The sequence below is a fragment of the Dermacentor albipictus genome, chromosome 5 (genome assembly GCF_038994185.2).
Source record: "Dermacentor albipictus isolate Rhodes 1998 colony chromosome 5, USDA_Dalb.pri_finalv2, whole genome shotgun sequence".
NCBI lineage: Eukaryota > Metazoa > Arthropoda > Arachnida > Ixodida > Ixodidae > Dermacentor > Dermacentor albipictus.
In genome coordinates this window covers 138,938,554-138,964,859 of record NC_091825.1, presented here as the reverse complement: position 1 = coordinate 138,964,859, position 26,306 = coordinate 138,938,554, and the positions used below count along the sequence as shown (strand labels likewise).

Genomic DNA, 26,306 nt, shown 5'->3' with positions numbered 1-26,306 from the left:
GTGGTATAGCTCCACCTTTAATCTCGGTGGCAGTTACGTTCATTATTCACTTTTTGTGTCTGGTCTTTATCTCCAATTTTTATTACATAGCGAGTAATAAACGCCCCTGATCTATCACGTTTCAGATGCGAGGCCGCGCTGCCATCTGTGAGCAGCAATTCTCACCGCACAAAACCTGCGATGGCTAAAATAGACAGGTAAGAAAAAAAGACCAGGGAAAAGCCAGTGCAGCTGAAAGCGAGCGCATCCCTCTTTTCACGGTCAAAATAGTAGCGCACATTCACGCACACTCATGTTGTTGGCGTCTCCCTCAGCCACTGGGAATTCTTGGCTTCCACATTTGTTGTCGTTTTGTTTTACGTGCACGCATTTAGCTGAGCAGAGTGCTATAATTCAAAAGAATACAAATAAATGGAGACGTGGCTACCTTGCGCAGGTTGGCAAAGCGACAAGGGGAAGAGGCGCGCTTGGTTGCGGAGACGAATTGCGGAAGCGCGGCTTCCTAACGTCTGTCTAAGCCCCCGCACCACAGCGGCGGTCGTTGATGGATTGCCCGTTGGAAAGCCCCTCCGCGCTACCGGAAAGCTGGTTACGCCACGTAACTCCAAAGTACTGCCAAGAAGCAAGCTTTACGAAACGCCGTTGCACGCAAGCGATGGAGAGCGCGGCGGCAAAGAAGTGGTGCGGAAAGCGTGCCACTCGCTACCCGGAATTTTGACCAGGTGGGTGCTGAAACATGTAAGACACAATTTGGCAACCCGGAAAAACAAGGTGCGCCTAGTTGTGGGTCCGTTGTGAGTTGGTACGCACTCATCTTGGGCAAGAAGCGGTCGCCCTTTTGACTCGGGTTGCAACTGCGTACTTCTCCCGGACCCTTTAAGGAGCGCTAACGACTGTAATTAATGAATCTATGAGCAAGAGGTAAGAAATTCTAGGGATTGTGAAATGACACTGGAAAAGAAAGAAACGTCTGTTGAAGTTTCACGTTTCTAGTAGGGCCTCTCCTCTAAATAAGGTAAGGTTCAGAGTTTCCTCGGACGTGCAAGAAACCAGAAGGTGCCAGAGCAAGAATACTTGAAATAAATTCCGTGAGCGAATTTATCCTTGTGAAAATGAAACCCCATAATAATATTTGGGGTTTTACGTGCCAAAACCACTTTCTGATTATGAGGCACACCGTAGTGGAGGACTCCGGAAATTTTGACCACCTGGGGTTCTTTAACGTGCACCTAAATCTAAGCACACGGGTGTTTTCGCATTTCGCCGCCACCGAAATGCGGCCGCCGTGGCCGGGATTCGATCCCGCGACCTCGTGCTCAGCAGCCCAACACCATAGCCACTGAGCAACCACGGCGGGTAAAATGCTGTTTTGGAACCTTGAATTTGCGACAGCTCCTTGTTACGGGCGGCGGTACGGCAAGCAAAAGTACAGTAAATTGCTAAGGAGGGTATTAAAGTCGGGCCCGCACGTTCACTTATATTCTTGCATACTGAATAGCCTGCAATGAGAATTTAGAGGGAACAATGTGAACAAATGTACGCACAGCCTGCGCAGTGGCAGCACTTTCCCGACAAAATGAAAGTGTACCACCGGTTCCGGTGGTACCACCGCCTGGCTTCGGAACGGTGGCATGGTGGTACCGGTGGTAGTGGGCGTATACGGGAACAGCTACCATGAGACTAAGTGGCCCTTGAGGCAGCTACCGTTTCGAGACGCTGTAATTGATACGCTGCGCTTTTGGTCGAGGTCGCAGACGCCGTCGTTTGAGCCACTGCGCCACTGTCGCAGGTGGATTCTGAACTGATCGTTGAGGAAGCGGCGCTCGAAGTACCGGTTGGCTCCCGCAAACGGGTAAGACACAGTGGCAAGCGGAATGTCACGCATAACACATAGTGCAACGCAGTGCCACAAAATCATCATAAGTTTACTCTTGGATAACAACCGAGGTTGGTTCTTCGTAAATTTTTCATGTTCAAGGATTACCTTCGTTCGTAAAGATACATTTATTTCTACGTGAGTATACGAGAAATAGGATCAATCCTACGTTTGTTATGTTGTCCAGAAAACGAAGCGTACAGTATAGGTTCCTCTCTGCCACCAATAGCCGAAACAGAGAGAGAGAATAAATATTTTTATTGGGTGAATGCAGCTTTGAAGAGGCGTCCTCATTCCAGAATGCCTTGAGCTCGGGCCACGTCCTGGGCCCTCGCAATCAGCCGTTGCTGATCCTCGAGGTCGAAACGGAATGTAAATCGATACCCCGCGAATCTACGACAATGTTCTTGTGGCGTTTTGTCCTGAAATATTTGTGTCAGTTTTTATTGCGGTGGCAATTACATGCACGTTCACACCGCTGCCACTATCGCCGTAGTGCCGTCCTACTGTCGGCTCACGCGCGGCACCCGCGTGATGGTTTAAGGCTAATTTATACTGGTGACTAGCAGAAATCACGCGACCAAGTTGGCCGGAAATGTTCTAGTACGCTCAAATCACTTAGTCGAAAATAGTGGCAAATGCTCGCTTTCGGTCGAAAGGCGACTCGGTTTTGGTTCAGTCGCTCGCTGCTGGATCTTCCAGTCGCGCGACTGCAGCAGTCGCAAGTCTACGACCTATACTGAACTAATCAGCGGCGCAGGATGTCTGTCCATGCGGAGGCATATTTTGCTTATTTTACGGGGCGATGGCGGTGCGACCACACGTCAACGGCACCAATCGCGAGACATGCATTTCGGTGTTGCGATGGGCATATGGCGCTTGCCCTGCGAATATCCGTCACCCTGAGTCACTCTTTTGCTCATACCTCATCCTGTAGCCAACATTTGCTCCGGTTTGCTCCTTCGTTTGGCAACCAGCTAGAGACTCAAGATGGTGAGGCATTGCCCTTTGTTTTATCGTACAGATTCTCCCTTCTAATTTATTTCTTGTCAAACTTGTAAATATCCATGCCTTTTTACAGCGAAGATGTAGATGGCTAGGTTCTGGAAAAAATTGCGTGCGTCTGTCGAGTCGTGTAGAACGAGAATTTAGTGCCCTTCCACTCTGTCTTACGGAAACGTATCCTTTCTTCGGGCAGGCAAGTGTTTACCAATCGTTGTGCCTCGCTCCATTCTACGTGCGTAAGCCCTACCGAAACGGAGTGCGGGGTAGGGACAAGAAGGAGGTGGAGGGGGCAAACTGTCGATTGTTATCTCGCCCGCTTGTTCGTCATGGGAAGGGCTGGGAAAGGGTGCGTGCACTTGGGCAAGCGGACATCGCCCTAGCGACGTTATCAGCATTTGCACATTGGACTTTTTGTCTCTGCTCTTTTCGTTTTTACTTCCACTTTCCCTTCCCTTAGTGCAGGGTAGCAAACAGGAGGCTTTAACTGTGGTTAACCTCTCTGCCTTTCTCTCCTTTGCATCTCTCTCTCTTTCTCTCTCTCTCTCTCTATGGGAAGGACCTGAGGAAGAAGAACGGGCCCTCAAAGAGCGACAACGAGAGCAAAAGCGCGAATTGGTGGGAAAGCGACGAGAAGTCGCTGGCGTCGACCGGTCGGGACCATCGGGTTGTACCGTGCAGACGGAAGGTTGGACCGTCGTCGCGATGGTCTACGTCCCTCAGGCTACGTCTAAAGGAGACATTGAGACATTTCTAATAGAGGGAGACCTTTGGTTGGATCTCATCCGTCGGAGACAAGTCGATCGTCATAGTGGGAGACCTTAACGTCGACCTAGCGCGCACCGACGGCAAGTAGATTGTATCCTTCCTGCTGGAACGGTTTGGAATTGAATGCTACACGGACGTCAACGTGCCGACCACGCGTCACCGGCCGTGTATAGATTTAAGCTTTGGCAAGAACGTGTCTAGCGTAGCAGTACAACCGATCGCGGTGTACCACAGCGACCGCGAAGCTATGGTCACTTTGGTAACGAACAACACAAAATGAAGACGATGACAAACACGAAGTTACGTGTATGTGTATTTATTCAATCCATATAGAAAAAACCATATAAGTCAATTTAGTTGTCAATATAGTCCTCCCAATGCAGCTTCGCTGGTCATTCTTTTCACAGAGTGGAAGGGCAGTAATATTTTCTTTGTTACCATCCTCTGCGTCCAATTTACTGTCTCTGTTTCTCTCATTTTACTTTCAATGACTGCTGGTTGTCTGCACTTTCAATTACCCTGCACTTGGTTGCCGACTCTCTTGACCGCTTAAAGTGCACAAACATTTGTGCACTTTAACCGGCCATCTATTTTCAGTCATGTTTCTGACCCTTTCTTCAAAAAGAATTTCTCTCTGCGTGCCGCCTCTTTCAAGAGAGGCCAAACCCATTTAACCCTGCACTTTCTCGCCTAACCGGCCTACCGATTTTGGTTAACATTCAGCCTCGACTAGCTGACTGATTTTACGCAGAGAATGGCATCTAAGAACGTTATTGCTGGCGCCATGTCTTCTTTCCAGATTTTTCGCACTCCCTTATATTTATGTTGCATAGCCCCGAAGTGCGCTATGTTTCATTATTGCTGCATTCCGCTTACCCTACAATCGTAGATTATATTTTTGGTACATGCTTGAATAAGCCGTGTCCGGCATTCCAGTAAACGCAAGCGGGCTGGACGTTTTATCGGATGAGCGGAGACACAAACGTGAACGGCCATCCATGGTGCCGCAAATTGGTGGCGCAGAGCTCGATCAGACAAACACAGAGCTAATATCGCAGTAACCAAGTGTGTTCTACTTCGATACTGGTGTAAATTTCGGCAGCAACACGATCACGCCACTGCCGAAATTTTACTCGACCTTGGTCCCGTGCAATGCTCCAATCAGAAGGCGCTACTTGTTTACGCCGTTGGCCTGAAAGAGAGTGAGGTCACAAATAAGAAGTGCCTCCTCGAAGGGGGTAAGGTCGTTTCATCACGAAGCTGCTGAACACGCGTCACCGAGGCCATTAGGGTAGCTGAGGCGCGCGTGCGCGGGCACAGCCGGCCACAGCGCAAACACGCGGACTCGTACGGACTCGCGGGGCCTGGACGAAAGAGTTCGTCAGCCGCGACGGGGTCGTCGCTCATTCATTCACCGGGGCCGAGCGAAACTCCGTGCTACTACATCCGCGAGTGTGCTTCATTGTCCGGAGCGCAACGCTGTTTTTCTAGGGCGGGCTAATGTGTTTTTAAAGATCGCGCGATGGAGGAATTCCTTTTCACGGGGAACCTCTCGCCGCTCCTGCCTTTACGGCAGGACAAACATCCTGCGAAACGCTCTGCCCTTCCGGCCGGCTGGCTGGCTGGCTGGCACCATTGGGTGCGAACGAAATCCGTAGTGCCAGGACCTATAGGCTGGGTTAGGATAGTTGCGCCATGGCCGAGGACCTAGCCGCTTCGCGGCCAGCGGAGAACGAAAGCGCAACGCGTCCCGGTGCATCTTGGTGCTCTTCTCGTTGTAAAGCTACACACAGCTACCTGCAGTTCGCTTCCTTCACTGCTCGTCGCTGCACGGGCGGTGCAATGTACGCAGACTGGCCCCAGACCAGACTAATCTGGGCATTTTGTTTGTTCAGAATCTGCTTCCCCTCTCTTTTTTTCTTTCGGGTTTTATGGTGCCCTGTATGCAAATGTGTATGTGTCGCTTCTCGGCGTTGTAGGGTCGTCGTTCTTTGTGCACCAATTTCCCGTGCCGCGCCGTCAAAGCAACGGACGCGCACTGAATGAGTGGGGACAGAACGCGAGCGCCGAGCCGTGTCATCAGAGATAAGGCTCGTATTTGCGTGAACCCCTTGTTGTGGCCGAATAGGGACTTCCTGCGGCATTCTTTGCGAATGCGATAAGTAACAATGTGATTTGCCTGCTCTTTTGTATTCTCCGCCCTAATGTCTTCTTTTGCTTTTGTTACCCCGTGCCAATTTTCCCTGCTGCTGCGGTTGATTGCGCCCATGCGAAATATCTGGAGCACTTCTACAAGTCGTCGCGTGCAGAATGGATGACATGAAAAACTTGAGACCAGCCTCTCAACTTAAAAAAAGAAAAGACGACAGTTATACTGATACGAGGAAATCAGCTCAATTAGCTCATGATCATTAGCCATTTCCTTTACTTATTTCTTTGTTTCTTTCGTTCTTTGTTTCTGTTTCTTTTTTCATCTCTTTCTTACTTTCTTTCGCCAACTCTACTCACGTGATTCCCAACCTCGTGGAAATGGTTTCGTCTGGTCGTTAACCTTCCAGAATATTTCAACGTGCGATCGCTATCTAAGAAAATCAAAGGCGAGCGTCCACATAATCTGTCATGCGAAACGTGTCATAAGTTTTTATATGACACCGGTACCTGATGAACGAGGGCGTGGACAGGTTGTACTTGATGAGCCTTTTCTCCTCTAGCGGTACACGCCGTACGCAGCCTTGACAAAACGACGCGCATTTCAGGCAAATACAGTGCTCTCTTCATATTCGCGCAGGTCATGCACATTCGAATAAGCCTGCCATATAGCTCGAACTTCTTTGTTTTAGATGTCAAAAAAAAAAAAAATGGGACGGATACGTTGAAGACGCCGATACAAGCAGTAAAAATTTGTCACTCGAACGGTGCAAGGCTCACTTGCACGTGTGGCCAATGCGGCCCAGCCATCGGTTATGTCGAACAGCGTTCCTCGCCTTACATACGCTCAACGCGAGCGCCATTGCAGCATGTTACGGTGCGCGTCCCTTCAAGACAGAGACACGAACACAAACATAAGAACGCGTTAGAAGACATGGTGCCGTCTTGGGCCTCGTGCCAAACATATCCGAGCCAATAATATATTGTTAGCCTTTCGTCGGTTGGGGTGAGCTACCGCAATTCTTCTTTCTACAAGCATCCCACATCGCCTTCGTCCCCGTGTCATCGCGGCGTCGACATCTCAGCGTACATTCTTGCGAATGCACACTGAGACGTGGAGACAAGTTGAGACATGTTTTTGCACTTCGGCGTATCTTGCGAATGGTGTAGTGCACAAACATAACGAGTGCGCGAGATGATAATGGTGACCTGTGCGGTGCGCGAACGTTGCAGTAGATTGCGTTGCACGTCTCATAGGATGATAACAGGCACAATTTTAAGCATCGTAAAATTACTAGTTGTTTAACATTTAATTAGCAGCTTCGTTAAGGTTTCGCTTCACGCGCATTCCTACATGTGCGTTGAATCTGTATGTTGTTTTTCCTACCCATCGCGGTTGCTCAGTTACCTGTCGCTGCACTCCTAAGCACGAGGTTGCGGGTTCCAAGTTCGAAGGTTGCTATTCGACGGGGGCAGAATGCAAAAATATTCACGTACCATGAATGGAGTGCTCTTTAGAGTACCCCAGGTGATCAACATTATTGCGAGATCCTCCCCCCCCCCCCCCCCCCCGCCCCAGTAATGACTGCCTCATAATCAGATCGTGGTTTTGGTAGCCAGCCGAGCTCAGTCATGGTTAACCTCCCTGCCTTTCATTTAACATTTGCTATCTCTCTCTCTCTCTGGCACGCGAAACACCAAAAAAATTTTGTTTCCAGACAGTGCGCCTGTTCTTTCCCCTCTCAAAGAATGGTGCGTCGTGAAAAGGTACCAGATTCTGTGGCACCGAATCGGCCTAGACGTGCTGCACTGGCGCGCTTCCAAAGCGGCTGCCATCCGTTGCGGGCGATCCTTCGTTACTGGCTTCCCGGAAGGGAGGAGACGCCGGACAAAAGAGTGTCGCACGCGGAGCTGTCAACCGAGTCAAGAGAGCATAAAGAGAACCGCACCAACGTTTCGCAATTATCTTTTCGTTTCTGTTATCAGTTACTTTAGGGGGTCTCTGTGCGGTCGCGCTTGCAGTCGTGCCTGAAGTCTCGACGACGAAATCAGAGCGTCCTTCTGAATCTCTCTCTCTCTCTTTCTCTCTCTCTCTCTCTCTCATTTCAACTGTCTGCGAGTGCATTGTCGGCGACAGGAAGCGTGCGTCCCTGTGGGGCCGTAATTTGCGAGTTCGTGGAAGCTCCTGGGATCGGTGTTGAAGGAGGCAGGAAGTGTTCGCGATCACGAAATGGCGCTGGAAAATTAGTCTGCTCGTTCGAAACCGCGCGGTAAGCAAGGTTTATGCAAGGGTCGGTGCTGTGCTGCGTTAAACGAGACTTATACGCTGCGGTATGCTGTTAGAGGCCGCGCACGAGCGAATGCATGTGGGTATTATTGCTTTAGAAAGTCTGCAATATCCCGGATACGTGAAGCATATTACGAATGGTTGGCGCCACCCGGCGCCTTTCTACGCACCTTTACAGTGGACACATCCACGTTATGCTAGAGATATCGCATCTGCATCGTAGTCAGAGCAAACGCACAGAAAAACATGAAATGACACGATGAACAGAAGCACTTGCGTTCGTAGTTTCAAATCCGTGTACGAACACAAGTTCTTGCGTTCGTAGTGCCATTCCGTGTTCGTTTCAAAGAGATGAATCGTAGCTGGATTTCTTTTGGCGCGTTTATAACAAAAGCCCGTTCCCTGTATAGATTTATTCCGTCAGCAAACTGAGAGCCGCTTTTTGAGGTGCATGTTTCCTGTATCGGTAGACTGAAGCGTACAAAACTGGTAATAGGCCGCGTGGTTCCCTGCAGGACGCCATACTTGAGAACTGGTTCTTCTGATTACCTGCTGTTCCGTGCTGCTTGTCGACAAGCGCAATGTAAACTCACCTTAGAAGAATTCCTGTACATCGCGACAGCCGGTGCTTTTCCAACTTCCATCTCTACCGCTTATATTTATTGACGTTACCGGTTCAGTCTAGGATCTGCTCTAATTATTGAACTTGAGGGTCTTGGTGATAAAGGCGCTAATGCTTTCGTTCACCTTCTTTCGCGGATTTGGAGCGCCGATAACACAACAATGTACAGTCGCCCAATTGTTTAATAACATCAGCAGCATGTCAGCGCTCTGCGGCGGGGCAGACGCGGCCCTCGCAATGAACAGAATCCCCTAGCAGACGACGCTGTGACTCATGCGCCCTTTAATGCAGTCACGTCTACCCAGCCGCAAGGTGCTGGCGCGCTAATAATATTAAAGGCGCTGACATTATTAAAAAAGTTGGGGCGGTCATGCATATAGCGTACACAGTACTCCGAAAATAATAAAAAAATAACGCGCCTGAGTTTTTACGCGCCAGAACCACGATCCTGATTATGAAGCACGTCGTAGCTGGAGACTCCAAGTTAAGTTCGGCCATTCTAGATTCTTCAACGTTCACCTAAATCCAAGCAAAGGATAATTCTGAAATTCATTCCGTTATAGTTATCAGAATGAAGACAGAATGTTGGCTCACTACAAGAACTGAGTGTACGCAGCTCAATTAATTGACTGCGGCGGCTTCTAATTAGTTAATTAGTGTGAAATTACACAGGGAAACGTGCATAAAAACTGAATCAAGACATATAAAGGATAGCGGTTGCAGCTGCCAGGAGTAGTAGATTGATGATTGAATAATTTATGGGGTCTTTAGGTGCCAAAACCACGATTTCATCACGAAGCACGCCGTAGTGGGGGGACTCCGGATTAATTTTGACCACCAGGGGATCTTTAGCTTGCCCCCAATGCACCAGACACGGCGTTTTGGCATTTCGCCTCAATAGAAATGCGACCGCCGGGGTCGGTATATGATCCCGCAACATAGCGCTTAGCAGTGCAACTTAGCCGCTATGTCACCGCGGCGGGTGAGGTGTAGACCTTACCGTCGTGCGGAGCCCAGTGAGATACTGTGCGATCTCAGGCGAAAAAGATCAAGAAAACGCAGTGAAAACTGAGATGACTAAGAACTAAGGACTAAGGTCTCCAAGGGCACGCTTCTGTGGCGTATAATTCTTTCGAGCGCACTTAGCTTAGTAGACGAAGCCTGTCGGAAGGAGATGCATTAATCACCATTATATTATTTCCTTGCGAAGAGGAAACTAGGCGTGCAGCGGCGCGTAGCCGTTGGTCGCTCTTCAGTCATTTTCTTGTCACTGGCCCGTACAAGGGGCGGTGAGCGCTATTAATCTAGGCTGGATCACGGCGAGCAGAGAACACTATAGTACACGCTTACCTATCCTCTGAACAGCAGAACGAAAGGGCGACTTGTCAGAGAGAGAGAGAGAGAGAGAGAGAGAGAGAGAGAGAGAGAGACAGATAGACAGATAGATAGATAGATAGATAGATAGATAGATAGATAGATAGATAGATAGATAGATAGATAGATAGATAGATAGATAGATAGATAGATAGATAGATAGATAGATAGATAGATAGATAGATAGATAGATAGATAGATAGATAGATAGATAGATAGATAGATAGATAATCGCGGTGTCATGATAGATAATGGGCAACGCAGGACGTCCTCGTGAAGTCCAAGGGTCCAAGAAACTAAACAAGGCCCTCCCCCAAACATTAACGAGGACGTTAACGAGAAGCTGAGTTGTTTTTTTCGGCGTAACGTCCGTGAGACTACCGAACGTAAGCACACGCGAAGTTTTAAACCAGCTTCTCCTGTGGATGTCAGCTGGTCGCTTCCGGTGAATTTCAAGCCGTTTTACGTTCGTTTCTTCTGTGCGTAGGTCTAATTCTACTGCGCTTTCAGCTCTTACGAACTGCAACCGTGGGTGTGTGACTAAGAATTAACGCGGCTCTTCTGGCGTACTCCGGATCCGAGCGGTGACAGTTGGCCTAAGGAAACTTGGAACAGTGAGCGATGCTTGGCCTCTGCAGAATAATTATTTAGGTTATGCATAGCACTTGCTGTCTCGGTTCGGAACAGCGCCAAACTTCAGCAGGTTTGCTCCAACGGCACACTAAGGGAGACTGCCAGTCCAAGAATAGTAGATTATTTCTGGTTACAAATCCCCTTACATCGAATGCAGTCGCTCTCTCTTTTAAAGCATGTTTTGATTCATCGGCGTACAATATAATAAATGTTCGTCTTTACCCGATGAAATTGAGCTAATTCTTACAAGCTCGAGCCACCATATTCTGCGCCGCTGCCGTGTACTTTAACGCACCACTTACTTTAGTGACCGAAGAAAAATAGAGAAAGGAAGCGAGGAGATAGGAAATCATCTAAAGCACTGGCCCGACGAGACGGACCATGTGGTCCATTGTAAAGGCACATTTCGAGAAAGGTAAGCATTGTTTCGTTGCGTGACCACTGAATATTCAGACTACGGTAGAGTTTGCGTGCGGTGCAACTATAACCCAAAGTAGTTACCAGAACGAGCGTGCGCACATTAGGAGCAGCTCTCTGCTGTAACCACCCGCGTCAGAGACAATCCACCTCAGCGACCGGTACGCCGCCGGTTGTTGCCACGAGTCACGCATGACGCCGAACGCTCGGCACTGTTGGTTTTAAAAGCTTCAGACAGCGGAGGTTGTTGCAGCTGTGCCTTATATGGAACTATAATGGAGCAAATGTATCCGGCACTCGGAAGAGCACTTACACGAGGTCTTGTACGACCTGCACGAACACATGCACTATACACGAGGGGCGTGTACTGCTGTTCGCTCGAAAGACCAGTTCTCTGTAGTCGGTTTCACTGTTGCGAAGCCTCCGTAATTGGGCCTGCCTATCCAAAGCGGCTCGAGAGTGGTCGATCTGCGTAGCTTAATAGCAGGTGCTCGGAAGGAAGCAAATGCGCTGGCGCTTAGGTCTTCGGAAGTCGCTCGGATCCCGGACGCAGAAGTTTGCTTTGTTTAGGATCGCAACTTTCCTGCTAGAAAAAGCTTTGATTTGCTCGGGGCTCTGTTTAAACAGGGCGTCCACATGGTACCCACAGTGCAATATAGTTTGCCTGCCATATCACGAAAGTCGGGAATAGTTTCTGAAAGACATAAAAAGATAGAAAATAAAAAAAAAGAGAAGAATAGAATATGGAAGACATGAGATACACACAGAGGCCGCCAATATACCTGGCAAGGGTAGATCTGCTGCCTTTCCGTTTTAAGAAAAATTCTAGTGTTGTGTTCTTTTTGAACGCCTTAACTGTATGCCGAATAAAAGTGTCGATAATCACTAAGACGCCGCTTTTAAATCTCATGCTGCCCTTTGCGGCATTAGTACGGCCCTACTCTACCAACCGTGCTTGCTTCGCCAGAATGGCGCCAAAAATGAGAAAAATGCAGGAACAGAGAAAGGGAGAGAGAGGGTTGTAATTGAATGCAGAAAGGCGAGAGGCTGCAGTGCAACTCGGAGTGTCCTCGAAATGCCACTGCGGGGACGCGCATTTCTCGTGCCCGCGCACGGAGCCAAACAAAACATCCGCTGCCTCACTTATCTACGGCGCCGCTCCCGACGACAAACACTGCCGCGATGCCTATACAACACTTGCTAGGCCCTTGTAAAGCCGCGACAGCCTCCTGCGCTTTGAAAGCACGCAAGAGAGACAAATCTCTCTTGGCCGTCACCGCGAGAACACAACACGTACGCACAAACGCAGAAGTGGCCCGCACCTGCGGAGGCGTTCGCCATTACCGATGCACGGCCACGCGCCCGTGCCCGGCTCTCGCCAATGTCGCCGGTCTCGACGCTGCAGTCACACGTATAAGCTTCCCCGACTGGCAGCGCTCGCTCGTTTTGAGCGCGCGCTTTCGAACAAGGACAGCAAAACAGAGGCCGCCTATTACGCGGAGGCCACTGCCGGTGCGGACGCCCTCCGCTGAATCCAAAGCGGGCGACCCAGACTCGTTGTCGCCACCCTCGGATTTTGGCACCTGTTCAGCAGCGGCATCCGTGGAAGAGAGGAGAGCTGGGCCCGAAGGAACCGGCGATTCCTGGCAGAAGGTCGGCGGCGATCCTTTCCTTCGGAGTAACAGGACCGAAACGGGGTCACAGCTGTGCGGATGGTCACCTCGCCACGCCAGTGATTGCGGTGATTAGCGCTGGAGTGTCAGGTCCAGGTGGCAGAAATACGTCGCTCTAAAAACATACTTTATGCCCTCGAATATTCGTAGAAGAAAGAATCATTTGAGTTGCCTTTATATGAGCAGGCATGCATGCGGTCGGAACAGGCGAAACTCGGCGACGAAGAGGCGCCTTATAAATATGCAGGTGGACGCGACGCCGAGCTATCAACTGAATTTCGCATGTGGAGCAGACACGCATGCAACAACAACAACAACAACAACAACAACAACAACAACAACAACAACAACAACAACAACAACAACAACAACAACAACAACAACAACAACAACAACAACAACAACAACAACAACAACAACAACAACAACAACAACAACAACAACAACAACAACAACAACAACAACAACAACAACAACAGTAGCAGCACTTTGGGAAACAAGGAAGTAATGGAGTCGCTGAGTTTTGATTGTGCATTTATGGTGTGTTGCGCGTACATTAAAATTAAGTTGCCAAGTGAGCGCCGTCTCTGTCACGGCCGCGTGGCTTGTACATCCGGCCCGTGCCTCTTAAGTGCTGGTGCTTATGAAAAATGCATTACCAACTAATTCAGGATCAGTGTTGTTGTACGAATAATATGGCTCATGGCCGATGGTACTAATTGCATCGCATTTTAGCGTGTGATACGGGATGAAAGAATAGAGAAAAGCGGCAAGCAAGACGAGCCATTTCTTGTCCACCGTTGCGTATTCGTTGCTAAGATGGTATTTCAATTGCATAAACAAGCTTGCCCAAACTCTACCATAAGCCGATGCTCCTTGCACCCCGCCACCTATCCTAATCACAGATAACCAGGGTGTGATTACGTCGGTGTTATTCTTTCTACTCTGTCCAAGTTAGTTCGGTGTCTGTAACAGACCTCTCGCCATGGTGCCCGGAGAGACAGAATAGGGCTTGCAAGATGATCCCAAGTCACCTTGGCAACGCTTTCTCCTCGTTCCGGCAACGAAATGGGTGCCGAAATATGAAGGACGTCAATATATTGTATACGTGTGTGTTACACCTTGCTACACAACTACTATTGTCATCTCGCGTTTCCTCTAGTCCGGAGGCACACAAGATTACCTCGTGTGGTAATCTTGTGTGCCTTGAAAATAGACTTTAAAAACGCCGCACCCTACCGCTTTAACTATACGCGGTTTGTTGATGCTCGTCTCTCTCTCTCTCTCTCTCCCGCTCTCTTTTTCCTTTACTACCCCCCACCCATGCAGGGTAGCCAATCGGAACTATCTCTGGTTGACCTCTCTCTTGCTACGCATCCTTTGTCTCTCTCTCGCGAGAGATGACTTGAATTAGTTTGTTGACAAAGGCGAATACAACGCATTCTGTGGTTTAGCATAGCGCTCCTGTGAAGACCGCAATTCATCGCAATAATAAAATAATTTGCTTCTGAAGACCCGGAGGAGCCGCCAAGCACTCTGACATGCTAATATCTAGCAGGCGAACAAACCAGCCTTTTTAGGACGATTAAACATGATAACACTTACTCAGTCCTTTTTCGGAAAGAAAGTTCAGCTCGAATTACTGCCAATTATCAAAATTGCGTTTTTATTTTTTTATTTTATTTATTTTCTTGCAATTCGCGAGTCGTTGAGTACTGTCGGTGTCCATTAGTAGTAGTCCAGTAGTCTCTCTACATCGAAGGCGTGCCACCACGGAATACTTGCACGCACGGTCCTGCAGGGCTCGCTTCTTATCCTCACTTCTCCGTCGCGTCGAGTTTTGCAGTCCTAAACTCGAGGCGGGTGAAGATGAAGTGTGTCGACAGGCGCTTTCCGCTCGCACTCGTACGCGAACTGGAAGTTCAAAGTTTAGCTCACAGACACCGAGGCAGGGAGGGCCCCAAGCGCGTTCTCGCTCCTCCGTGCGCGGAATGGCTGCCGCTGTGTCGAGCGCATCGATGAATCCGTTCGAGGCCGCGTTGCCCTTCGGTCGAGATCATCGCGCGGCTCCTCGTCCTCCCACGCGGTGCTTCCTTATCGACGCATCGTAGTGTGTGGGCGCTCCCAGGAGGATAGACGGCGGCTCGGGCGCGGGCCTGCTGTCCTCTCTTTGCAGGCTCCCGACGCGCTCGCCTGAATTCCAATGCCGGCGGCCCAGTGCCGTCTCTACCTGTCACAGCCCTGTGGATCGGACGAAGGCGTGGGCCGAAAGCGTTTCCTGTGCTCCCTCACTTTCTTCGATCGCAGCGGATGCTCCTTCGAAGAAATCGATTCCTCCTCCTCCTCCTCGCCCTACACTCTACATTAGAAGGCATTTCGTTCCTGCAGCCTGCCTTGAAACCCGCGCAATGTATTTCTTTGCGGTACTATAGGAGGATTTATTGATGGCCGGGCTAGCAAGCCAGCTGCCGCAGTTTAAACGGCAGCGCACAGAGACCAGCAGTTTCGCGCGAGTAGCGCGGTGGTTGTTACTGTTGTCGTCACCGTTGTCCTTTTTACTGCCTTTTTATATGGAAACTTCAACAACATCGCTGCTCGCACGAGATGGTAGCACTGAGTCACCGGCTTTGTCTTGAAAACAACTATTCGAGAGAAGAAAAAATGATGCATTGAGATCAGTAAGCGTTCTGCTCGTTAATGCTTGATTTGTGCGCCTCTGCCTTGTCACGTACCTGCAGGTAATCCTGAAGATGCAATATGCCGCTGTAGAAGACCATTGCAACTCAATGCAGAAACATTACCTAGAGCGCTAGATTGAATTCGCCTACACACTCGTTCTGCTGCTGCTCTAGCTACCACCGGGCGCGTAAGCGACGCTTATTTGATTATTAGTCAATATAAACTTGCTCTCATGCCAATTCACTTCTACAATGTGCAGCTCCAGATTCTCACTCATAGTGCAGTCCACTGTTAAAGGGAACACCCCAGTGTGAGGTTTTCACTTAGCGGATGTCATAGCCTTTATCTGCAAATACCATTAAATGTACCTCGATTCACTGAACAGGGGGGCCGACAGGAGCCAGCGATACCAGACGCAAGTCAATCTACCGCTAAGCTGGGTTATTGTATTCTTGCTGGAGGGAAAATATCGGCGTGCTATAAGCTCAGGCGTTCCGTCTAAATATGGACAGCACTGTATACACGTGTGGCTGATCGATATGCGCGAATCACAGGAGTTTATATTCTGGACTAGTAGTCACAAGGGAGACGTCGGTTGTTGTTTCGGCCATCTATATGCAGCGAGTCCTGTCCCGTTAGTCAGGGAAGAGCCCATCGGAAAGAAACTAGTAAAGCCTCATGTATAAACGAAAAATCAGTGGTGATAGAGCCCACAATGCGAGAGAAATACGATAGCGCTACGTCGCACCTATGTGAGGTCCAGGATTCACGATTTAAACCGTATTCACCACATTGCAAAGTGTTGTTCGGGAGCTCACTCGACTCAAGTCCTGCCGCTTAAAGGAGCGAAGCGCAGCTGACGCTAATCCGAAGCAGACCACCATGAGTTGTGTGTATATATGTATATATATATACATATATAATTATCCTAAGCTCTTCATTGCCCTCTCTACCTGTACCACCGGCTTCATCCCACCATGCTTTGGCACCTCTAATGTCACGTATTAGAAAGGAAACCCTCGGAGAGGTATACAGATATCGGTAAATTTTACATCAAAGACAGGGAAGTTATAAAAGCGTGCCTGGCACTTTTCGTCGGATACTAGGGGTTTGCTTGCTGGCTATTCTCTTATGATTATTCATCACCGACGCCACTTGGCCACGGCGGGGCACTGAAAGAATGCATATTGCTGGACCGCGCCGCCAGCGTTCACCACCGCAGCCGTACCAACTCCTGTTCGGCCTCCCACGTGGAGCCAGTAAAACGCGAGTTGAGAAGCAAAAAAAAAAAAAAAAAGACAGTAAGAAGACAAATTACTGGTTGGAACAAACCGCGAAAAAGGCAACTTCTTCGCGGTTTGTTCCAACCAGTAAGTTGCAGATATACGCCAAATACATCTTGATTTTGTGATCATGGGTAATTACGTTTGAAAGCGAAACTTTCCTGACTTCGACGCAGGATGCATTGGTGGCTGTTGCTTGATTGGCGTTTAATACCGAGAATACACGTTAACGCGCAGCTCTAAAAAGTCTCTTTAAAGAAAACGGCTGTGGAAGTCTCTTTATTTCTTAACAACTACGCAGTAAGACGGACCACCCGCCCAATTTTCGCGCGCCCAACGCCTCCCAGTGGGAAGTGGCTCTTTCCAGCGCTCTCCTGGAAGACCCGAGAAAACTGATCGGCCGGGCCAGCCGGACAGCAAATTGGTCCTTGGACTAAGGGATTCACCCCATGGGGATGAATCCCACAATAAATGAACAATTAATTTTTTTTTTGCAGCTACTGTAAAATGAGGAAAATAATTCAGGCGGCAAATTATCCTGGAAAATTTTGTCTGTCACGTTACACCATAGCTACCTCCACTTCCCACGCGTGGTCGCCAGGTTTTACCACCATTGCCGCCATATCTTTTGTTCTTCGCTTCCAGCAGTGGCACACTATTTCTTGCGACGCTTTTCCTCATTGCTGCAAAACACTGGCCATGCTGAAGATGTTTGTTCGCGTGGTGGGTCAACATATAGTTAGCGCCGCTGCAGTCACACGTAGCTCGCGATCTGCCATAGCGACCGGCCTTTCTACGAGGAAACGTCCCGCACACCTGCTGAGTTAATCCGTAAAGGGCGTTTTTCTTTTAAGGTCCCCGCGCTGACGCCGCACAGTAATGGTGCTCGCGGCTTGCACCACGATGAATACATACCCGGTCTCCGTTATCGAATCGAATTCCTTATCGAGTTTCCCAGCGAACGAGAAAAGTACAAAGAATGATTAAGTGCACCGTTTCGCGTTGTTCGGAGTGCAGCGGATGTCAATTCAAGGAGAGAGAGGTCGTACATAATTAACGATGGCGGGTCTGAAGGGCGAGTACTCGCGGTGTTTTGCTTGGATGCTGAATGTCCGTTTCGTAAGGGCCGCAACGCGGTCATCGTTATGAATGTTTCGTCCGAGAGCTTCCAAGGAAATGTGGGCCTGGCCTTTAGGCGCGATGGATGATGCCTCGTCGCCAAGCGAGCATCCATCATTATTCATGCACAACGCTAGCAGGAAGCGACCACTTGCGGGCTTTCTTTATTGTACGGTAATGGTGATCTGCACCGCTGCTTAGGATTCCAACTTCAATGCTTACGCCTCAGCGATATGATCAAGATGTCTGATCAGCGCGGCAGGTTCTTGCGATCTTTCTGCTTAGTACGGTTTTTGCCTGGCGGCTGTTAAGCGGGCAACGGCGTGGGCCATATTTACGACTCGTTTTCGGCGTCACCTCGCCCGGCATCATAGCGTCCTCTTGATGGCGTCCGATAACCACGCTTGCGTAACTCGCTCCATCTTGCGGCAGCCCCCAAGGTGGAGTGTGGTTCAGGAAAGAAATATTATCACCCGCCAGAGTGCAGCATGGAGCTACGTGCAACGGAAATCCGATAGTATTTCTCAAAAAATTTCGCACTTGAAGAAAAAAATTTTCCTTATCCGGGGATCGACTGTCCGGGTGGTCGTGCTACAAGCTGAGCTAACCAGGGCAAGCTAGGAGATTGCAGAGCGAGGCCGAATTATCGACAACTCGAGACACAGGAACACATAATATGGCAAATCAGTTCTGCGGCAGCCCGCACAGCGGCACTGTTACTGAGAATCCCGTATGATGCCGAAATTATCCTGTTAGGTGACACGAGCGCCCGCGTACAGGATCTAGATGGTTATGCCGACAGCAATGGGAATCTGTCTTGAGGTCTGTGCGCCGGCAAAGCAGCGGTTTAGTAACTGAGAACGCGACAGAGATGCCAAGCCGCCGTGGTTGCTCAGTGGCTGTGATGTTGGGATGCTGAGCGCGAGGTTGCGGGATCTAATCTCGGCCACGGCGGCCGGATTTCGATGGGGGCGAAATGCGAAAACACCCATGTACTTAGATTTAGGTGCAAGTTAAAGAACCCCAGGTGGTCGAAATCTCTGGAGTCCTCCTCTACGGCGTGCTTCATAATGAGAAAGTGGTTTTGGCACGTAAATCCCCATAATTTAAAAAAGAAAGAGATACCGAATGCATGCTGTAAGGTTGTCAGTTGTTATGTATGTCTGAATCAAGCAGCCTGTAGCAATCATGATTGTTGCAAGAGTCGAGGCGCATCGTAGTAGTCCAAGACACGTACGTAGAGCCTGATCTTGCAAACTTTGGATGTGTTCGCCAAAACCGGCAAGCTGTACTGTACAAAGTCCAGAAACATGTTTCGTACAGATGCAGCATTGATCGTATCCACGTGATCGATGTTTTCTCGCACTCGAACTTCATTATATGTACAATCGAAATTAGTCTCCGCTTCAGGTAGATGCCGTGGGGGCTCCATGAAAGGTCCCTGTCAATAGTCACAGCTAAGAAGCGATGAGATTTCTGGAATGCGATAAATGTTTGCAGTATATATTTGTATACAGAGCAGCCGTTGCTCTCCCTTGGTTACAACTGGGCTTTCTAGAGTGCCTAGGTACAGCGTGACTGTGGAAGTAAGCAGGGCTCTAATCCATTGTTCATTCGCGTGAATGTACAAGAAGAAAGCCGCACCGAGGCACGTGCTACAAGACACGTCACAAACCAGAAGGCACGTGCTCTGTTGTCGCGCTGACAGTGGTCGTTTCAAAATTTTGTTGGCGAAAACCAACATGATCAAAGGGCGAGTTGTAAATCAGCCGAACACTAATCACTGGTGGATTGCGGAAAGATAAAGGTGTACAATTTGATTCTCATTTTTCATATTGTAAGATACGTACATACATGACAGGATGGCATTATTCCGCCATGTTCTTGGTTAAAACACGTTGGCAGGCTAGTTGGTTAGAATCCATGGTAGAGTGTGTAAGCGTGACTGAACGAGGACGTAGAAAGAAGCAGATACACAGACACAGCGCTTCACTTTCAACTATAGGTTTCATTTTCGAACGCATCGATAAATGTATACCGTACGAGTGGAGTGTGTATCTGTTTCTTTCTGCGTCCTCGTTCAGTAGCGCTTACACACTCTACCATTGCCATATTTTTCTTCTTCTTCCTCTTCTGATGCCTGGTGCATTGCGAGACGCTAATTGTGCATGCCTCAGTGGCAAAACACCGTATACTACTGCAAGAATGAACACTCATTACTTTTATCCTCAAATACGGGGCATTTAGCTTAAGTTTTCGTCTTTTCTTGTGGCTCCCTACTCCTGTTCATGAAAGGCGCCTGAAGTGAGACACAGAGAACAGCGTGAAATCAGGTCAAATAATATACATGAGGTCAGCTTGAAACAAACGATTCATACTGTGATCAATTTTCACCAAGAATATTGCTCATTCGCAGAGGACTCCGAAGGGACACTATAGTGCTCGCCCTGATAATATGTCTGTTAGCCATTCACATCTTCTTGGAGCCTAATGGCTTGCGGTTTGATGCCGTTAGATCGCATATAAAACGGTCTCCCTGAGTATCGTGCCTCGGGCGCAAGGCTCATTCAATTCGCCCTGCACTTCGTGCACTAGTCCCTGGCAGTTCAGTGACAGTTCTTTCACGTACGAAACCTGCACAGCACCTCCTGAACGAACGCTGCACTACCTTCTCTGGCGAGTGCGAGGGATGGTGTGGACGCGTCCTGCACGAAGCCTGCACTGAGTGAAACAAATGGCGACGTGCACGTGCCGCCATGTTGAACTGGTGAAACGAATAAAAAAGTGCGGCACCCCGTGAAGTTCAGAAAGTGCGGACGAATCGAATGCACCTATCCTGCATGAGATGTGCGTATTCATCCACGTGGACACAAGAATACGTTGCGGACCGTCAGCACGGCAAATTTCATGCAGCAAGTCTTTCGGGAACGGGCAGTACCATATTCACAAATGGGGGACTAGCACTCCATACGATACACTACTTTAGTTTTTGTTCCATCTAGCGCGGAAAGCCTGCAGCCCACGCTCCTCGCGCTGAGCAAACAACAGCCCCGCAGGGTTGCGAAGGCACGTGTGTTCGGCGGCGAAAAGTGAATTTACTGCCGTTCTGCGACGACGGGGACCATTACTGCCATCAGCCAATAAGTGATTGCTCTTTGGCAGGGACGAGCCAAGTTCCGTGATGTAATTACCTTCGTTTGCATGATAAACGACTTGGGGAGCCTGTTTCCGCCACTGCTAATGTCTCTGCCTTAAATTGATTCGGAAGTGGGAGAAGAGCGCATGCGTAGTCAATTCTCTCTCTCTCTCTCTTTCTCTCTCTCTCTCGTATCGAACAATGGGCCCTGAATGTCAATATAGAGTATGATGAGTTCTTGCGTTTCTGACTTCTAGTGGAACAACTGGACAAAAAGAAAAAAAACCGGGTGAATCAGGGCTAGTGGTGACGTCTGGTGGCGCTTTGTTTAAGCAAAAAGGTACCGAAGCATTCTACTGTTTTTCTTCTGAGTGGAGCATAAATGCGTACCCTGTCGGGTCACTTCCTGACGCATTCGAGTAAAGTGTTCCAATGTTCAGTGCTGGTATAACGTAAGGATTCCTTTCATTCGATTCTATTTCTTTCTAATCGTCCACCGTTGATTGCTGACAGATTCCAGAGGCAATTGTTAAAAGATTTTGTTTTCTTGATCGCAAGTGACTGACCTGTGTTTGCTCGCAAACTGCTAGATAGTTGATGTGTTTCACTCAGCTATTGAGCCACAACCCTTAGCAAGTTTCACTCCACCAATCATCATCTCTTATTTAGCGAGTTTAAAGAGCTGTGGAGAAACTAGCGACATACTGCAGTGTTTTTGCCAACGTTTCCAATCCGTAGTTAGTCAACCAATCAATCACTCACTCAATCGATGACGTGACAGGAGCGCTGCTCATACCATTGGCGAAGCGCGAAAAAGAACACTGTTCAAGTAGAATCGTTCCGTCACACCGTCCGGGGATTCCTGTTGTTTGATTCTATTGCTTGATCCACCGCTCAAGAATGGAGATTTTGAATAAAGCGTTAGGAGCACTAACGAAGATCGCAAAGGATAACAATTGGAATAGAATCGGTTGGTTAACAGGTACGACTACGAAGCCACTTAATGCAGTAGGAAGCCGACTGGATTAGTAATATTACTGACGCCTTTAGGGATCACGGAGAGCTTCAGGCTATTATCTCGACACCTTTTACAGTTCGGCGTACCTGGAACGATATCGCATGCTAAATTGCGGTATAGAGAATTACTGGTTGCTCAACCGAATCGAGTGCCCAATTAGAAGTTAACTCCACGCTCGCCCTATTGGTCCGACACCCTCGCGTAAACGCCACTCATCAGTTATTTCTAGTCACGTGTGTGGTCCAGCGGGAACAACGCATTGCTTTTCCTTCGCACGAAGGTGGTCGCACACACGCAAACGTTCGAAGGGGTCAGACAAAATTTTTGTTCACGCAGCACATATTAAAACTCGCTTTATTCGTGGCTAAGGCCAGAGCTCTTGCGTCGTTCCTTCAAAGCAGAGCGTTCTCAGAGACTACATCAATAAGTACAGTTGTACGTGATCTACATATCAAAGCCGAAACAGCGCTTCCTTGCGATATTATCCCGTATTTTGATCGCTTAAAAGTTCAACGGCCTCAACCGCCCGGTTGTCTATAGCTGCAGGTATGTAGCTGTTGCTGTCAAGTGTTTGTGTTTATTCCTATACTTTATTCTACGCAGTGTAATAGAGTCCGCTGACGAAATAAATTCTAGTGGAAGGGGGGGGGGGGAATTGCCCAATGGATACCATCGCACGTGCGTATTGCTGGAAATGAAGAGGCTGATCGCCTCGTTTCAACCTGCGCTCACAACGAAAGTGACTGCCCAGAAATTTCTTGTATGACTGACAACGCCGGTGTGTTAATCCACCGATACCCTCCTAAAGCAGCATACAAACCAGCGTGTTGCAAACGGCTCGTTCCCTCCCCGTGGAGCCAGAGCACTGTTAGTGAAATTAACAGTTGGCTCTGTCAAGGACGTGTGGACGTCCGTGTCGTCAAGGACGTGTGGACAGTCCGTCGTGTACGTCCTGTGGCTCCTGTGAGAAACTTAAACACCTTGTATTGGAGTGTCCCGCATTCGTCACACAACGTGCACGGCTAATTATGAAATATGGACTGATTGGACTCAAGTGTACGACCCTTGACGATTGCCTGTTTCCGAGAGGGAGTGTCGCTCAACGCGACCAGGCCCATAGAGCCTTGTTAACTTTGAAAATTGATTTGGCATGACATTTTTATCCGTCTTCCCTACTTTCTTTTGTCCGTGTCTCTGCCGTTTGTTTATTTCGTATTTTCTTTCCTGTTTCTTTGTTTTCTATCTTCTTCTCTTCTCCTCTTCATTCCCTCATCCCGAAAGAGTAGACAGGCGTTGTATGTTTCCACAAATAATAATAATAATAATAATAATAATAATAATAATAATAATAATAATAATAATAATAATAATAATAATAATAATAATAATAATAATAATAATAATAATAATAGCGGGGAGAGAGAGGGGGGGGGGGCTTGTACTTTCACTTAAACAGTCGAGGGAGCCGGTAAACCTTAGCTTTCCTGGCGATATCGTCTTAAGCGTGCTCGAGATGTGAGCACTCATTGCGTCAAATTTTCGGGGAGGCGAGCTGGCACTTTTCACCGAAATACCTGAAAGTGGGACAGCCGGTGTCGGCTTCAAAAAGACTCGTTGTTTTGCCCCGTGGCACACTGAGTGACAGTGACGTGTTTGCTACTACACTCGCACACTGAATACCGCAGGCCGGTCATCGGTCGAGACGGCCATCGATCTATTGCCACCTAAAAGCCATTGTCGCGCTGCGTTTGCCTCGTTCATTCTCGGGACCGTGATGCGAAAGGCGGCCTGCGCTCTTTTTGTTTTTTCATGCGCCCAGCGTAGGGACCCGGAATGCATACGCTCTATCTTCAGCGCACGAGCAATGACTATCATCGCAACACTCTATACTGAGCGCGGGATCGGATCGAGAGGTCACGGACGAAACCGCTACTACGTACCTCGGACGCAAGCGGAGGTCTTGGACGGCAAGCACACAGAAAACGCTCTTCGACGTGGAGGAGAGCACGACGTAGGAAAAGGAGAAGCGGCCATTTTCACAAAGCGCTTCTCGAAGCCAGCTCGTTCGACCCCGTTGTGCCTTAACCTTTTATCTCTTTTCTTTCTTCTACTCCGCATCATCCTCCAGACCTCCACGTTTTGTTCACGTACGCACCTTCCCTCCTTCATCTTCGTACCTGCGCTGAGCCACCGTCGTGCCTCGTATATATAGAAATGGCTCGATGCGTTCGTCACGATGAGGGCATCAAAAACGCGCGCGGCAGTAGCTGCCTTCTGGATGCCGCTACCGTGACCTACAACACCGCTCGTACTCCCCCCCGTCTTCCACGTACAAACCGTATGCTGCTGCTGCTGCGGAGAGTCGACCACGACGGCACGCTTCGTACCCCCGCAGTAACAACAAAGAAAGCGGGTGAATAGAAGATAGAAGCGGTGTGTACACCTCGTTCGTGAGCCCCCATCAGGTGATTGATATTGTTCCACAACGGTCCCCCCTGCCTTGTATACAGGGGCCCATACCGGAGTTCGGTCCTCACCGAGGCAGCCTATTGTCCGCTGGTTTACCTCCCACGAACCAAAACAAAACAGCGGCGAAATGCGTCGTAACGACGTGGACTCTGGCTTGCGCCGCTCTTGTTGGGTGTGTGTTTTACATTGCTGTAACTGACTTATTTTATTGCGGTGTGCGGGCGTTACTCCTTGGACACGTGGGCCGTTATGGTTGTCGAGCACGGCACACGTTTCTTTTTGTTTTCGCAGGTGTGGCACCGCGGCAGGAACCGACAGTAGTACCGACGGACAGCAGCGGGGCTCGCGCTACGTGCACGTTTTACGACCCCGGGGGAACTCGGGTGCCCGGGATGCGTCGGGACCCCCGACGTGTAGCCTCATTGTCTATTCCACCTCATCGCTCCGCGCTGCCTGATGGCCTTCGGTGCGAGCTATTTTTATCCCGAAACGCTTTCCGCGTCCGGGCCGCCACCTGCGACACCTTCTCCAGATGTGAAGTATCCCACCCGAAGTTTATACATCAGCGATGTCTTTGGACACTTTCACCGCATGCGGCTTCCTAAACACCTTCGGCAACTATTCACACTTGATGTGAGCATTGTCGAGTATTCCGTCTTTTCTTGGGGGAAACTATGGTAAAGCTTGAGAAAACCTTGGTGCAGAAGGATTATAAAATGCGGTGTGCTGCGAAGGGAGGGCTTCGGTACAATTTCGGACCCTCTGGGGTTTCTTAACGTGCGCTCAAAGCAAGGTGTACGAGCGTTTTTTGCATTCTGCCCCTGACGGAATGCTGCCACCGCTGCCGGGAGCCGAACCCGCGACATCGTGCTCAACAGTGTAACGCCATAGCTACTGATCCACCATGGCGGGCACGAAATTTGCGGTATATTGCTCTATGATCGTTGGCAGCCGAGCATTGCTCCTATCAGTACTGCTTGATCTGAAGGAAAAAAAAAAGCGCCTGCTCATCATGTTCTTGTCGCGCTTGTATCAACCGCGCACCACTTAACACTCATGAATTAGGATCGTAATATTTTTTTATTAACTTATAAGGAGGCGACACAGCTTGTAATGCAATAAATGACGAGGTCCCGATGTTGGAGATTGTAGTGCAAGTTTTCTTGTGAGGTGCACGTAACAAGGTAAACAGAAATTTCAACAAGTTACTTGAAAAGAAAAGTGAATGATTTAATTTAGGACTGTATAGTAGTATAAACAACGAACAATAGTGATTTACACGACTGACAAAAGTGCACGGCGAGAAAGAAAACACACCGCAGAATAAGAAGCAATTATTTGCTAAATTATGTTAATTTCAGGAAACAAAGTAGAAAGATAATGGAAGTAAATATAATAAAATGTGTGCGCAAGGGTGATATGACAAGGTCGATTGGCAAGCGTAGGGAATGTAGCTCTTTGGCGCAACTTGAGTATTGTCATTGGGTATTCAGTAACTCACTATTCATTGACGAGTTTTCCGTTGTGCCAGGATTACAAGCAAGTAGCGCAGGCTAGGTCGGAGCTGGCTTGAAAGCTCGCTCGACTGTTTATAATAATCAGTCCGATGTATAAGTTCGCAGCATTCGTTTACCGCGAATTCCATAGCCGTCTTCAAGCTGGCCAAACTCCCTGTCTTTCTGTCTGTTCCTGCTTCCTTCCTTCATAACGCCGTCTTCTGTGGCAATGAAGACATTATATTGAATATCTGGTTCGCGGCTAAGATTTTAAATTACTTGAGCTTTAATTTTTATGTATCAATG

At 48.8% G+C, this 26,306-nt stretch overlaps 1 long non-coding RNA gene across 1 annotated transcript in view; it reads left to right on the top strand.

The window, feature by feature from the left end:
* LOC135908403 (uncharacterized) overlaps positions 1-26,069 on the top strand; it is a 257,501-nt gene extending 231,432 nt beyond the window's left edge. Inside the window, exons 2-4 of the long non-coding RNA XR_010566315.2 lie at positions 126-197; positions 437-722; positions 24,796-26,069. This is a non-coding gene — a long non-coding RNA (uncharacterized lncRNA). The remainder of the gene's footprint in view (positions 1-125; positions 198-436; positions 723-24,795) is intronic.
* Positions 26,070-26,306: the final 237 nt, after the last annotated feature.